The sequence below is a fragment of the Pleurodeles waltl genome, chromosome 5 (assembly GCF_031143425.1).
Source record: "Pleurodeles waltl isolate 20211129_DDA chromosome 5, aPleWal1.hap1.20221129, whole genome shotgun sequence".
NCBI lineage: Eukaryota > Metazoa > Chordata > Amphibia > Caudata > Salamandridae > Pleurodeles > Pleurodeles waltl.
The window spans coordinates 684,100,674-684,116,349 of NC_090444.1; the positions used below are offsets into that span (position 1 = coordinate 684,100,674).

The window sequence follows — 15,676 nt, forward strand, 5'->3', positions numbered from 1 at the left end:
GTGCCCTCTGCCCTTCCTCTTCTTGGCGGTCCCCTGGGCCACTGTTTCAGGCTTCAGGGGCTCTTGATTACCCTGACGGGCTGCCATTGACCGGGTGGATACGCATACCAACCCTTGCAGACCCAACATCTCCAAGTGAGACCTGTGTTCCACCTCCTTCCAAGGGGAATCCTTCAGGTCATTGCCTAGCAAACAATCAACAGGCATAGTTGGACTCACAGGTACCTTCAAGGAACCTGAGACCCCCCCCCCATTCAAAAGGAACCTGTGCCACTCTGCACAGGCGCTCTGAGCTGTCCACTGCAACTACTTGGTGAAGTACCCGGGGATCTATCTGCTCTTCAGACACCAGCTGACTCCTCACTGTAGTCACGCTGGCTCCTGTGTCTCTCAGAGCCTCCACCCTCTGTCTAGTAATGGTCACCCACTGCCTGTACTTCTTAGTGTTCTCAGACAGAAGGGTTCTCTGGACCATCTCACTGTCCCCTAGTGAGACAAGGGTCATCTCAGCTGGTTCCCACCCACCTGTAACCAACTCCTCCCGAAGCGCTACACTGGCCAAACCCTGGGACAGCATACCAGTGGGTGCCGGTGTACTTTTGGGGCATTTGGGGTCCCCCTTCACATGACCCACCTGGTCACATGCATAGCACTTACGTGGGGGACCACCTGCCACTGGCTTCCCTTTGGAGAACCATGGCTTCTTTTCACTGTGGGGTTGGGAATCCTTACCCTGGAAATCAGTTTGGGGTCCTTTAGAGAACGCCCCCTGTTCACCCTTACCCTCCCCCCTTTCTTCTGAGAGGGACCCTGCCCACCCTTGGCGTGGTCTCCCCCATACCTCTTTTGGACCCTGGTGCTCTCCCAGCAGTCTGCTTCCTGCGCAAGCTACCTGGGGTCAGTCAGCTTGCTGTCAGTCAGGTGCTGGCGCAGCTCTGGAAAACACAAACTGTACAAGTGCTTCCAAGGAATCAGATTGTAAAGCCTCTCATACGTAGTTACTTTACTGCCCTTCACCCAACCATCCAGTGACCTGCAATAAGAATCAACACATTTCAACCATGTTTGGGATTCCTTCTTCTTGTAGGATCTAAACTTATCCTTGTACTGCTCAGGGTTAAGACCATACCTTGAAAGCAAGGCATCCTCCATGCTAGAGTAGGTGAGATTCTGAGCATCCCCTAAGGCTGTCAGTGTATCCCTCCCCTCTACCTCAAAGTGCTTCTACAGACCCGTCCCCCAATGAGCTTCAGGGACCAGATTCACATGGAGAACAGACTCATACCCCTTAAACCACAAGTATATGTCATCCTCCCTTTTATAATCCTTCACAAGATCTTTAGGAATGTGCACCCTCCTTTCAGGCTGCACTGTGATGTGACTGCCACCATCCCCACTAGACTGGCTCCTCTGATCCAGCTCCCTCAAGCTGAGGTCATGAGCCAACAGCAACTGTTTCTCTTCAATGGCCATTTTCATTTTCTCCAACTCCCTCTGGTGCTCCCTCTCTGCCTGTCTATCCTGCAATTCCTCAGGGGTAGAACCCTTTGATGAGACACTTCAACCTGCCCTGGAGACCCTCTCCCTGGACATAACAGGCCCACCCACAATCCCATTGTGTATGGAATGTACTTCCTCCTCCTCATCTTCCTCACCCTCTGTGTGCCCTTCAGTGCTCTTGGCTGTCACCCAGGCCCTCAGCACCTTTTGCAGCTCCTCTTTCTTGGCTGAGCTCTTAATGGGACAGTCAAAGCTTTTGGAGAGCTCTTTTAACTGAGCCTGGGTATAGCTATTCAATTTCTCCAGGTCAAAAGTAGCTCTAACTGATGCATCTCCAGATTGTGACATGATGAAAAGTCAACAAAAGTGCAAAGTTCCAAAAAGCAGAAAAGTTCCTAAATGAAGTTCAGAAGTCAATCAAAGATTACCACAAAAATGTATGTAGGGAAAAATCGAAGCAAAAAGAGAAAAATCAAAGATCACCAAACAAGTAGTATGTGGTCACGTAGTGGTCTGCGCTCAAAATAGTAGTGTACACTTAATCACTGTATGCCAGGTACAAATACAGATACAAATTCCAACCGCTGATCACCAATGTTAGAAATGGGGTCTTTGGTTGACAGTCAGGTTACCCCCTGTTCAAGCAAATACGCTCACTCTAGTCAGGGTAAAAGAGAATCACCCTCATCTAACCCCTGCCTACCCTCTTGGTAGCTTGGCAGAGCAGTAGGCTTAACTTCAGAGTGCTAGGTGTAAAGTATTTGTACCAACACACACAGTAACTTAATGAAAACACTACAAAATGACACAACACAAGTTTAAAAAAATAGGAAATATTTATCTAAACAAAACAAGACCAAAATGACAAAAATCCACAATATACCGTCATTTCTTCTCTCCGCAGGAGAGTGATGCATCGATCCGGTCAGCACTCTCGGGTCTGGGCAGGCCTTGCGTTATTTTTACACGCCCAGTGGTACTTGCATCGGAAATCCAGCTGCACAACGATCCGAAAACCACGCAGTGTGGTTTGCGATCTCGCAGCCTCCATCAGCGATGCTGCGTGCCGTTTCTCCTGCTCTGTGCTTCGATTCTTCGGTCGCGTTTCCGGCGAGCGCCGATTTTCAGTCGCAGAGCGGGCAGAGCGTTGTTTCTTCAGACGCAGATCGGAGTTGCAGCAATCTTTTCCCCGCATGGTGCTCTGTGCGTGGATTTCCTTTTCTTTAGGCTGCCAGCTTCTCCTTTCAGGGTCCCAGGAACTGAATGGGCACCATGGGCAAATTTAGAGTCTCTCCAGAAACTCCAGGTGCTGGCAGAGAGAAGTCTTTGCTGTCCCTGAGACTTCAAACAACAGGAGGCAAGCTCTAAATCAAGCCCTTGGAGAGTTCTTCTCAAGATGGAAGGCACACAAAGTTCGGTCTTTGCCCTCTTACTCTGGCAGAAGCAGCAACTGCAGGATAGCTCCACAAAGCACAGTCACAGGCTGGGCAGCACTTCTTCTTCAGCTCTTCTCCAGGCAGAGGTTCCTCTTGTTTCCAGAAGTGTTTCTAAAGTCTGTGTTTTGGGTGCCCTTCTTATACCCAATATCCTCTTTGAAGTAGGCCTACTTCAAAGTAAAGTCTCTTTTGAATGTGAAATCCTGCCTTGCCCAGGCCAGGCCAAGACACTCACCAGGGGGTTGGAGACTGCATTGTGTGAGGGCAGGCACAGCCCTTTCAGGTGTGAGTGACCACTCCTACCCTCCCTCCTAGCACAGATGGCCCATCAGGAAATGCAGACTACACCCCACCCTCCTTTTGTGTCACTGTCTAATGTGAGGTGCAACCAGCCCAGCTGCCAAACTGACCCAGACAGGGAGTCCACAAACAGGCAGAGTCACAGGAATGGTATAAGCAAGAACATGCTCACTTTCTAAAAGTGGCATTTTCAAACATACAATCTTAAAATCAACTTTACTTAAAGATGTATTTTTAAATTGTGAGTTCAGAGACCCCAAACTCCAGATGTCCATCTGCTCCCAAAGGGAATCTACACTTTAATCAGATTTAAAGGGAGCCCCCATGTTAACCTGTGAGAGGGACAGGCCTTGCAACAGTGAAACACAAATTTAGCAATATTTCACTGTCAGGACATATAAAACACATTACTATATGTCCTACCTTAACCATACACTGCACCCTGCCCTTGGGGCGACCCAGGGCCTACCTTAGCGGTGTCTGACATGTAAGAAAGGGGAAGGTTTAGGCCTGGCAAGTGGGTACACTTGCCAAGTCAAATTTACAGTTAAAACTGCACACACAGACACTGCAGTGGCAGGTCTGAGACATGATTACAGAACTACTTATGTGGGTGGCACAACCAGTGCTGCAGGCCCACTAGTAGCATTTGATTTACAGGCCCTGGCACCTCCAATGAACTTTACAAGGGACTTACTAGTAAATCAAATATGCCAATCATGGATCAGCCAATTACATACACATTTTGTAAAGGAGCACTTGCACTTTAGCACTGGTTAGCAGTGGTAAAGTGCCCAGAGTAACAAAAACTGTAAAATCAGAGTCCAGCACACATCACCAACCTGGGGAACAGAGGCAAAAAGTTAAGGGAGACCACGCCAAGGATGAAAAAGTCTAACATTGGGTATTTAAGAGAGTAGTTAAAATATGTTATTTGTTTGGAGTCAATTACTCTCTCTCTACTGTGTCATTGAATGGAGTGGGAATAGTAACTTTTACCCCTCCTGAGTCCAATGCTTTCTGTACTGTTTCACACACTGGAGTGGGAATAGTAACTTTTACCCATCCTGAGTCCAACACTTTCCCTACTATTACACACATTGCAGTGGTAATAGTAAATTTTACCCCTCCTGAGTCCAACTCTTTCCCTGCTTTTGCACCGACTGGAGTGGGAATAGTAAATTTCACCCCTTCTGAGTCCAACACTTTCCCTACAGTTACACAGACTGGAGTGGGAATAGTAACTTTTACCCCTCATGAGTCCAACACTTTCTCTACTGTTGCACAGAGTGGAGTGAGAATAGTAAATGTCACCCCTTCTGAGTCCAAAGCTTTCCCTACTGTAGCACAGACTGGAGTTGGAAGAGAAAATTTCACCCCTCCAGTATCAAATGCTTTCCCTACTGTTGCACCGACTGGAGTGGTAATAGTAAATTTTACCCCTCCTGAGTCCAACCCTTTTCCTACTGTTGCATACACTGGAGTGGAAATAGTCAATTTGAGCCCTTCATTGTTAAAACGCTTTCCCTACTGATGCACAGACTGGAGTAGGAATAGCAAATTTCACCCCTCTGGCGTCAAAAGCTTTCCCTACTGTTGCACACACTGGAGTGGGAATAGTACATTTTACCCCTTCTGCAGCCAACCCTTTCCCTACTGTTGCATACTCTGGAGTGGGAATAGAAATATTTTACCCCTCCGGTGTCTAACACTTTCCCTACTGTTGCACAGAGTGGGGCGGGAATACTTAATTTTACCCCTGCTGAGTTCAAAGCTTTCCCTACTTTTGCGGAAACTGGAGTGAGAATAGTATATTTATTATTTCTACAGTTTAATAGTTGTGTTAGTTTTTTTTAATGTTTATTTTCATGTGTTTATGTATTTAATGTGATATTTTCAATGTATATAAATGTATGTAATTTTGAATATTTTTAATAAAACCTATTTTTATCTGTTAATGTATAATTAAATTGGACATATTTAAAAAAACGTGCAATTTATTTGTTATATTTTGTATGTGTATGTAAATATATACATATTTATATATATATATATATATATATACATATAATACATATATGTACTTGTCATAATAGTATGTTTAAAAAGTAGAAAATTATAATATAAATTAAAATTATTATGTTTTATAATAGTTTTACATTAGTATTATATATATGATTATAACCATACACACATAAATACATGTGTGTGTGTGCTTGTTTAAATATGTATATAATCATTTATATTTGTAAATAGTATTTATACATATTTAATTTATTTTATATTAGTGTTATATGCTAAAATATTTCAGATTTACTGTTTTACCTATATACATTAAAACCAATATTTTGTGTATATTTTTTTATAGTAGTGTAAAACGATTAATTTTTCAATATTTTTGTACTTACCATTATATCTATAGGCTAACAATATTTTTGTGATCGATATTTTTGACACAATATTTTTGGTTTAGATAATATGTCAGTGAACTGGCTGCTGTTCAGCATGGCTAAATGTTAGTGTTGTAGACTGGAGTAAAGGGGAGTAGAATGTCGTAGTGTGGATTTCTTGGAGTAGAGGTTTGTTGAGTGGAGTAGGGGGGATATTGGGTCATTGAGTGGAGTAGAGGGGAGTCGAGTTCCGTTGTTCAATGACAGAGAGTCATAGAGTACAGTGTTGTGGCGTGGGGTGGAATACGGTTGAGTGGGTTGGAGAAGATTAAGGTACTAGGATGGATTAGATTGGAGTAGAATAGGGAGGATTGGATTGGGGTAGAGTGGGGTGGATTACAGTAGAGTGGTATGGATTGGTGTAGAGTGGGGTGGATTGGAGTAAAGTGGAGTGGATTGAAGTGTGAATTGGTGTAGAGTGGGATGGATTGGCGTGGAGCTGGGTGGGGTGCACTGGAGTGGAGTTGAATAGAGTGGACTGGATGGAGTGGGATGGACTGGAGTGGTTTGGGGTGGGGTGGATAGGACTGTGATGGATAGAAAGAGACTGGGGTGGATATAATTGAGGTGGAGTAGATTGTGGTGGGGTAGATTGAATTGGGCTGAGGTGGATAGAACTGGGGTGCAATGGATTGGAGTGGGTGGATTGGAATGAAGTGGGTGGATTGGAGTGGGTGGATAGGATTGGGGTGGATGAACTGTGGTGGGAGAGATTTAAGTAGAGTGGTTTGGAGTGGGGTGATTTGAAGTGGTTGGAGTGGGCGGACTGGAGTGGAGTTGGGTTGATTGTGTTGAACTGGATTGGACAGGAGTGGACTGGATTAGACTGGAATGGGGTGTATTGGGTGGAGTTAACTGGATTTGGAGTGGGGTGGATTGGATGGATTGGGGTGAGATGAACTGAGGTTGGGTAGATTGGAGTGAGATGAATGGGAGTAGGATGGATCAGATTAGAGTAGGTTGGATGAGATGGGTGGTTTGTATTGGAGTGGGGTGGATTGTGGTAGATTGGAGTGGACTGGAATGGGGTGGATTGGACTGGAGTGGGGTGAATTGGATTGGAGTGGTGTGGATTGGGTGGAGTGTGATGGATTGTACTGTATTTGAATGGGGTAGATTGGGGTGGAGTGGGTTGGAGTGGAGTGGGTTGAATTGGAGTAAGGTGGAGGTGGATTGGACTGGGTGGGTTTTAGTGGATGGGTTTGATTGGAGTGGGATGGATTAGGCTGGAGTGCTGTGGACTGGATTGGAGTGGGGTGGATAGTGGTGGAGTGGGATGAATTGGAATGATTGACTTGGGGTGGATTGGATTGGGGTAGGGTGACTTGGATGGGAGTGAGGTGGATTGGATTGGAGGGGACTGAATTGGTGGAGTGGATTGATTGAAATGGGGTGGATTGGATGGATTTAGGTGGATTTAACTAGGGTGGGGTGGATTGGATTGGGGTGGACTGGAGTGCCATGCAGTGAACTGGAATACAGTAGAGCGGGGTGGATTGGGGTGGGGTGGATTAGACTTGTGTGAGATGGATTTGATTGGAGTGCATTAGATTGGATGGGGTGGATTAGATTGAAGTAGGGTGGATTGTGGTGGATTGGAAAGTGGTGGATTAGACTGGAGAGTGGAGGGCTGGATTGGTGTGGGGTGGATTAAGGTGACCTAAAAAGGGTGGATTGGATTGTGTGGGGTGGCTTGGAGTGGGTGAATCCTGTGGATTTGATGGGTGGGATGAGTGGTTTGGAGTGGAGTGGGGTAGATTTAGTTAGAGAGGGGCGGATTGGATTGGAATGTGGTGGAATGGATTGAACAACGTGGATTGGAGAGGGATGGATTGCATTGGAATGGAGTGTGGTGGATTGGAGTGGTGTGGGTTGATTGGAATGGGTTGGGTTGCTGCATGTTGGATTGGACTGGAGTGGGGTGGATTTGACTGGAGTATGGTGGATTGAATTAGGGTGAGGTGGATTGGATTGGAGGTGGGTAGATTGGATTGGGCTGGATTAGTGCAGGATGGATTTGCGTGGGGTAGATTGGATTGTGTGTGGTGGATTGGAATGGGGTGGATTGGATTGAGTTGGGCGGATTGGATTGGAGTAGGGTAGATTGGAGTAGTGCGGGTTGGAGTAGGGTGGAATGGATGGGAGTGGGTGGACTCGGTGGGGTGGATTGAAGTTGAGTGGCTTGGAGTGGAGCGAATTGAAGTGGATGGAGTGGGGTGAAATGGTTGGAGTGGTTTAGACTGGATTGGAGTGGGGTGGATGGTGTTGGACTGGATTAGCCCTGAGTCGGGTGGATTGGATTGAAGCGGGGTGGACTGGATGGGAGTGGGGTAGTGTGGATCTGGTGGATTGGGGTGGATTGGATTGGAGTGAGGTGGATTGGAGTGGGGTGGATTTGGGTGGGTCAGATTGGAAGGACTGAGGTGAAATGAACTAGGGTGGGTGGATTGGGATAGATTGGATTTGAGTCGGTGGATTGTGGTGGTTTGGATTGGACTAGAGTGGGGTGGATTGGACTGGAGTAATATGGAATGGATTGGGTGGAGGTGTGTGGAGTGGGGTGGAGTGGAGGGAGTTTCATTGGATTGGAGAGGGGTGGACTGGATTGAAGTGGTGTGGATTGGGGTGGGCGTGTTGGCTTGGAATGGATTGGGGTAGGCCGTATGGCAGTGGGGGTGGTTGGATTGGGGTGGAATGGAGTGGGGTAGATTGGTGTGGATTGGATTGATGTTGATTGGAGTGGGATGGGATGGGTGGTTCAGAGTGAGGTGGGGTGGATTGGGTTGGAGTAGGGTGGGTTGGATTGTAGTGGGCTGGATTGGATTTGAATAGGGTGGAATTGATTGTAATGGAGTGTAATCAATTGGAAAGGGTGGATTGGATTGGAGTGTGGTGGATTGGAGTTTGTTGGATTTTAATGGGTTGAGTTGGAATATGGTGGATTGGACTGGAGTGGGTGTATTGGACTGATGTATGGTGGATCAGATTGGAGTTGGGTAAATTGGATTGGGCTGGATTAGAGTGGGATGAATTGGATTGGTATGGGGTAGACTGGATTGGTGTGGGGTGGATTGGAATGGTGTGGGGAGGGTGGAGTGGATTGGATTGGATTTAAGTAGGGTGGATTGGAGTAGGGTAAATTGAATTGGAGTAGGGTGGATTGGAGTGAGGTGGATTGGATTGGGTGGATTGGTGTGCGGTGAGGTGGGGCAAATTGAGGTAGGGTGGATTGGATTGAAATAGAATGGAATGGGGTAGACTGTGGTGTGGAGTATGGTTGGTTAGGTTGGTCTGGAGTGGATTGGATTGAGTGGGGTGGTTTTATTGGAGTCGGGTGGATTGATTGGATTGTTTTGTTATGCAGTGAGGTGGGTGGACTAGAGTGGGACAGATTGGATAGGAATGGGGCAGATTGGATTGGGGTGGATTTGGGTGTACTGCATGATTATATGTTACATCATAAATTTTTTCAGAAATTACAAATTACAAACAATTTTACCTTGTAATATTACGACAAGGTAATCGTCATACCTTGAGAACAGAGCCCACAAGCAAAAACAAAACAAAATACAAGTACAAAGTGAGAAAGAAGACATGGCAAAATCAAAGAAAGTTAACTAGAGAAAATAAAACTTTGCAATTTTGTTTGTCCTGCTGGGCACATTTTTGTCAGTCACACCCCTTCTGTTTGAATGGCAGTAGAATTTAAAAAGAACATAATAGTGCCTCATGCACGTTGGGAGCAGCGGATGGGCACTGATTAAGTTGAATCGTTCAATGCTTGGTCCCTGCTCCACAGAAAAGAAGAGAAATTATGCTTGGCTTGCAGTGACCAATTAAGAGGCTGTAAAGAAGAGTGCCACGCAAGCCAACATAAAGTAGGCAACAGACGGGCTGTATACCATTTTTCATAGCAATAGTGTCTTGCAAGCGAGACGCCTGCACTAGCGCATGCTATCACATGCTCCTACTTAAAAAGTACACTAAAAGGCCCAGATTTACTATTATCTCGATTGGCCACTGAAGTGACACAAACAACACAAATGACAGCACAATCCAATTTTAGGCGCAATATATATTTTCCACTGAAAGGTCGACTTGAGTGCAATAATGTAATGGACTTGTGTCTTGAACCACCAACCACTCCATTACTTATGTAAAGAGGATTAGAATGTGTGAAGACCATGACAGTTGTACCATAATATCTACCTTTAAATATGACCTGTAAAAAATATCGACTTCGCAATATTGATTTGCACATGATATTTTGAAATGCAACCACATCCAAATGTTTTCATGCAAAGTCATATCTCCTAAAGTAGCATGACCTAACTTTGGATGAAATCCTAGTGCCAAATGAAACCAATCACAATGAATCTCATGTATAGCTCTCTCATTTTTGCTCCGTAGTACAATATGTAATATTGCGCTAAAATATGTTTTTTTTTTTTTTTAATCATGAGCGCAGCTGAAGACATCATCGGTGCACTACTTACTAATTATAATGCTGCACTTTTTTGCTCACTTAGTGCACTGCTGCCAGAATTACAATTTAAAAAAAAATTCTCATCATTGAACAAATGCGGTAGTCGAGTTATTCGTGTAGTTTACACTTTAGGCAGGGTGTTTAACAGTATGATCTCCAGAGTGTCGATCTTGCTGCGTGGAGACATCGTGCAAGGGAGAGGTATTGTCCCCAGTGCGTGGAAAAACAACAGTGCATGGGCCCCTCGCCCCCTCCGGCAACCACCCCTGCAATCTCAACAGACCCGAAAGGTACGTCGGGTGCTCCATATTTTCTCCCATTTCTGCGGGGAGCCTGTGAATTCAGCACTTTTCTGCCAGTGCTGCAGATTTGTATGCAGTAGCTTTTCAGACGTGTTGGTGTGTATCTGGGCTTTTAACAACGCCTACCACTCGTTCGTGGGCTTGCCCTTCAATAATCCTTTGATTATATTGGTAAATGGTTTACCTTTGACCCTCATTGGGGAGGTTTTGTTAAGGCCTTGGCCATCCCCCTGTTACAGGGCTAATTGCACTTTTGCCGATACGTTTAACTGCGAGAGAACTTTTTTCCTTTTGTGTATCTCTTCACGCTGATGCTCATGGCGGCCTTGGCGCTGTGAATCAGCTCCCTTATGTGAAAGTGTTTAACCTTCAATTTTCAATTTATGTGGCAAGAAAAGTCGGGTTAGGAGTTTATAACGTTAATAGCTCTAACTCGAGCAGATGTGAGACCCATTACATTGCAAATGATTGTTGCTGTACATGGAGATTGGACACAGGCTTATATCTGAAAACGTTACATATCATATGCCCCTGTCTTGCCAGCGGTTTCTGACATCCGAGTACAATAGTGCTGCTGGGTTCGAAAGCATATCATTTTGATCCAGCCACAGATTAAAAATAACTTGGACATGCAAAGCAACAGTGAGCTGTTTTGTTTATGCATCATTTCTGATTAGGGTAGACTTGGTATCAGGAAAAACAGGCACGCAAATTATAACAACATTATTTATAATCAGTCTAGGAGGACATCTTTCACTTTTATAAACACTTATGCCAGTAGGATCAAGCGCAGAAATGGTGCCCCAGACTTTCATCCTTCCAATGCAGATATAATGAGCATTTCTCATTATGTGATGTTAAAATCTGTGAAGTGCTTGCTTTAAAAATAAGGCGTCTCGAGTTATTATTGTAAGGATTTGAGGTGGCAATTGAAGGACGGGTGACTCTTTTCCAAATGCTAGCACCAACACTGGAAAGCAGTAGTGCACACTTGTGCATAACCAGTCCCAGAATCGCACTTATTGAAGCAATAGGGGTTCTCAAGAAATAATATAATCTGCCTAGGTTGACTGTTCTGGTAATATTACAGTTCATGGAACCAGAGATGTTTAGAGCTAGTGGATCACCTGAAATATTGCACTGAGTGCACTCCATATCGAAGGAGCATGCTTAAAACATGACTAGTGTGTGTGGCATTGCATTTGTTCTCATTCTATAACAGATCCCATTCCAAAATGGCTCCTCTCTTTGACTAGGTGAACATGCATAGATTTGTGTTAGAACAGGACACAATGGAACTTAATATCAAGTATCCCTATTTATAACTACTGGAGGGAAAAATATGTTGTTCAGGGTAGATATTTTCCCCACACAGTTAGTCTCTTTGTATTTATCTCTACCTCCTTCGTTGCTAATTCAATAAAGAAACAGAGTTCTTGTTCTTTAGAAGTGGGATGGCTGGTGTGAATATCTGTAGCATCTGGTCAACCTAGCTCCTCCAATCAATGGGGGCACTAAAGGAGTGCCTGGACGTGACAGCAGCTGCAAATCTGAATTGGGGGGACAGAGGAGAGCTGGAGGGTGCGGACGGGGGATTAGAGATATAATATTGAAAAAGAAAACGTACCTTTCCTCCCGCCGGCTGCCTCGCTCCTTCGTTCCTGATGGTGTCCCAGCAGCCCCTGGGACACCAGCACAGGCTCCCCGCAACAATGCTGGTGCTGCTCTCATGCTATACCTAGCACTCCACTCCTCCTCCTCCTTCCTGTGGCCCAGATCGTCCCTCCCTGTTCACGCTCTTTCAGCCAGCAGCTGAAAAATAAAATTATAGTAAAATACTTTTTTATTTTTCAGCTGCTGGCTGAGCCAGTGGGGCGACGCTGCTCCCGCCATTGCGGAGGAGCCTCACGGACTTAGCTGAGAAGCCAAAAGCATGCAGCGGGTTTCTGTGTGAATGAAACATTTTGAACATGAGATGGGTTAGCTGTGATGACAGGGATGGAAGCTTTAGTTTTTTTTTTTTGTTAACAATGGACCGTAGTAGCAGCACGTTTGTCCCACGTATGTGGACATGTTTTATTCGAGCTTGTCAAGACGGAAATAAAGAATACAAATTTTATCAGACAAGAGGAGTTGTCTATTTTGAAGACTTAATTGATTGACAAATGTCGCTGCATTTTTTTTGAAAGACTTGTAAATGTTGTAATTAAATTTTTCGAGTGCTTCTCCCATTGTGTCTTGTTTACTTGTAATTTGGGTGTTTTCAGAATGGTCAACTCACAGAGCGTAACAAGGATGCTCAGAAACAACCTTGATTGAGTGCATTAACTTTTACCACAACTGTTCCTATTGAATTTCTAAATAACATCTGTCCCAAGGCTCATGCCACCTGTGGGTGGGCTGACCCACTGATCCTTGGATGACCACTCCTTCTGTTATGGGACTTACAATTGAGAAACAACAGCTCCACCAGCTTGTGTCTGGGGAATGGCTAGGACAGCGTGGTGGAGGAGAAATCACTTTCTTAGAGGAGGTGGACCCAGCGGCATCTGCCCCAGAATCTCAGGTGGAGGTGGGGATGACAAGGACAGAGGAAATAATTTTAAAAAATGTACCCATTTCTGCCGCTGCCGCCTCACTCCTCTTCCCTTCTCTTCTGGTGTCCCAGCATTTCCTGGGAGACCAGCACAGGCTCCCCAGCAATCCTGGTGCTGCCTTCATGCTAAGCCTAGCATGAGAGCAGCGCCAGGATTGATCTGAGCTGCTTGGTCTGCTGCTCAGACAGCGCACTTGAGCCTGTGCAGTTTCTCCAACCCAGCTGTGTAACACAGCCGGTTGGAGAAACCCTAAGTATGCATGTATGTTTGGCTGGCCTGAGATGGCCAGCCAAACACACATGCGCACTTAGTGCACATACTTCACTCCCCCTCCTGTGGCCCAGCCCTGCGATAGCTGCTGGCTCGTAGCCAGGTAGGCAATGCTCCTTTGACATAGCGGAGGAGTCACCCCTGGGTGGACTACAAGTGTGCTGTGGGATAACAAGTTCAGTTTTGAGAAGGTCGCAGGTTTAGAGACAGTGTTAGCTGCTTTGCCAACCTCATGTAACAACGAAAAAAAAAATACTTACACATAGCTAGAGGGGCTAGACGCCCGTCCTCCCTGAACCGTGACATGCAGGGGATAGGAGACTTCTGTGGGACGGAGGGGGAGGCACCTAGAAGCAGGGCAGGATGTGGCACCTGTAACTTGACCTACGAACATGCTACGTATGTGTTCTCAATACTGTTTGGGGCGGGCGGAGGACACGGAGGGGGACTACTGAGGGAGGAAGGGAGACTTTTGACTGTCATTGTAATCCTGTATAACGTCCTAACAATGACAAGGTGATATCAGTGTTTAATTTGTGCTTGTTGTTTCAGGTGCGGAGCACCGGTACTTATTTTTGAGGGCCGGAGCTTAGTTTTCTGGCATCAGGCATTTACTGAGAGCAAAAGACACATATGGGAAAGGCGGGGGAAGAGAAAATTCGAAAAAGTTTTCAAAAGGGAGAAAGCAGAAGGCTGCAAGAGTGAGCTGAAGAGGCAGCGAGTGGCTGTGAATGGATTAAAGAGGTCTGAGAAGGCTTTATGATTCCGCTGCCTTGATGTTCTGTGTGTGCATATTTAATTGCAGCAGCCGTGTGTTTCACAGGAGAGCTTTGGGCACCGGCACGTTTTTATTTACAAATTAAGCACTGGGTGATATGTCATTATTGCATCTGGACATTGTACAAAGGCCAATAAAAACCTATATTTAAAAACGTAGAGGGGGTTTGAGACGTTCCTCTTTGCTCATTGCTTTGTTTAAGTGACATTCACATCTTGCTTCATCCCTCAGCATACAACATGGGCCGAAGAGTCGACCCACTTCAGCCATTGGCAGCTTTCCACTCTGAGTGGCAGTATTTTGTGTGGTCACTCGTGGCCATCCCTCTAAAAAGCAGTGTGCTTTAGTGCCTGGTGGGCTAAGCTCTGTGTTTGTTGTTGTTTTAAGCTTTTGTCTTTGAAAACATGTGCCTTCCGCCTTTAGACATAGTACTGTTACTTTTTTGAACCTTCATTATTTTTATTTCTATTACACATGCTTGGAAGAAAAAAAACTGCACGCTTGCCAAGTCTAGAGCTTATAGCTTTACCAATGCTTAGTTTGACAAGAGTTTCCAGTTCCTCCAGATGTGAAGAACGTCTGCTGTCCCAGTCTGCAGTAATTGTCATCACAGTGACTTTTGTATTATTAAATCTATATCAAATTGAATGGAGATGTGCAAAAGCCCCAGGTTTATACCTGCTTTAGGTGGAGCATACACACTATCAACCCGTCGTAAGCATGCGTAGCATGCATGACGTATCAATGGACCTCCAGTCTGTATTTCACTCCTTATGCGACGCGTGTCCCTGATACCCCGGGAGGGGCAATGCGTAATAGCGTAACAAAGGCTACCGCATGCCCCGTGGTGCGCGGAGATCTCCAGGGGACCCCTAACCACAACACCTGGCCTGAGTGAGTCCGGGTGGGGGGCTCCGTGCTGTTCTTTACAGGGGGGTGGGGTTCCAGTTTCGTTACGCCACTGGGGAGGGGCCGACCTCATTAATATTTGTCAGTGCTCACACATCCTTTCTGCAAAGGTCAGGCACCTTTTAATTAATCTGAGCTTTCGGTATGCTACAAGAATTGACATTTATTGAATTGCCCCTCACACAGAGGTCTGAGGAGACGCTTGTTACAGGCGTGCCTTTTGACCGGAAAAGGTCACAGGGCAGAAGGCACACAAAAGCCGCCCGCAGGTCACACTGAGCTAGCGTCCTGCAAAGTTCCGCCCACGGTTGTGTATATCCAGTATGTAACTACTGTGTAGCGGCGTTTGAAAACGTCTCCTGGGGATCAGCTGCATGTTGTTTCCTTGTACTTCTTGCCAAGTCTGAACTGAAAGCATACAGACCTGATTTATATGACGGCACCATTAGCCGTCATATCTCCTGCATAATTCATACAAAAGTAGAAGCCGCATGCTTCCTCTTTTTTCTGGCTCACTCTTTATTTCTGTCTTTTTCTTTCTCTTATCCCATTCTCTTTCAGTTTGTTTTATCAGTGTAAGATTGCATATCTATCTATCTATCTATCTATCTATCTATCTATCTATCTATCTATCTATCTATCTATCTT

At 45.5% G+C, this 15,676-nt stretch overlaps 1 protein-coding gene across 2 annotated transcripts in view; it reads left to right on the forward strand.

The window, feature by feature from the left end:
- The window catches only part of SYTL3 (synaptotagmin like 3), a 459,450-nt gene that overhangs the window by 39,129 nt on the left and 404,645 nt on the right, over positions 1 to 15,676 (forward strand). The gene's annotated exons all lie outside the window — the stretch shown is intronic.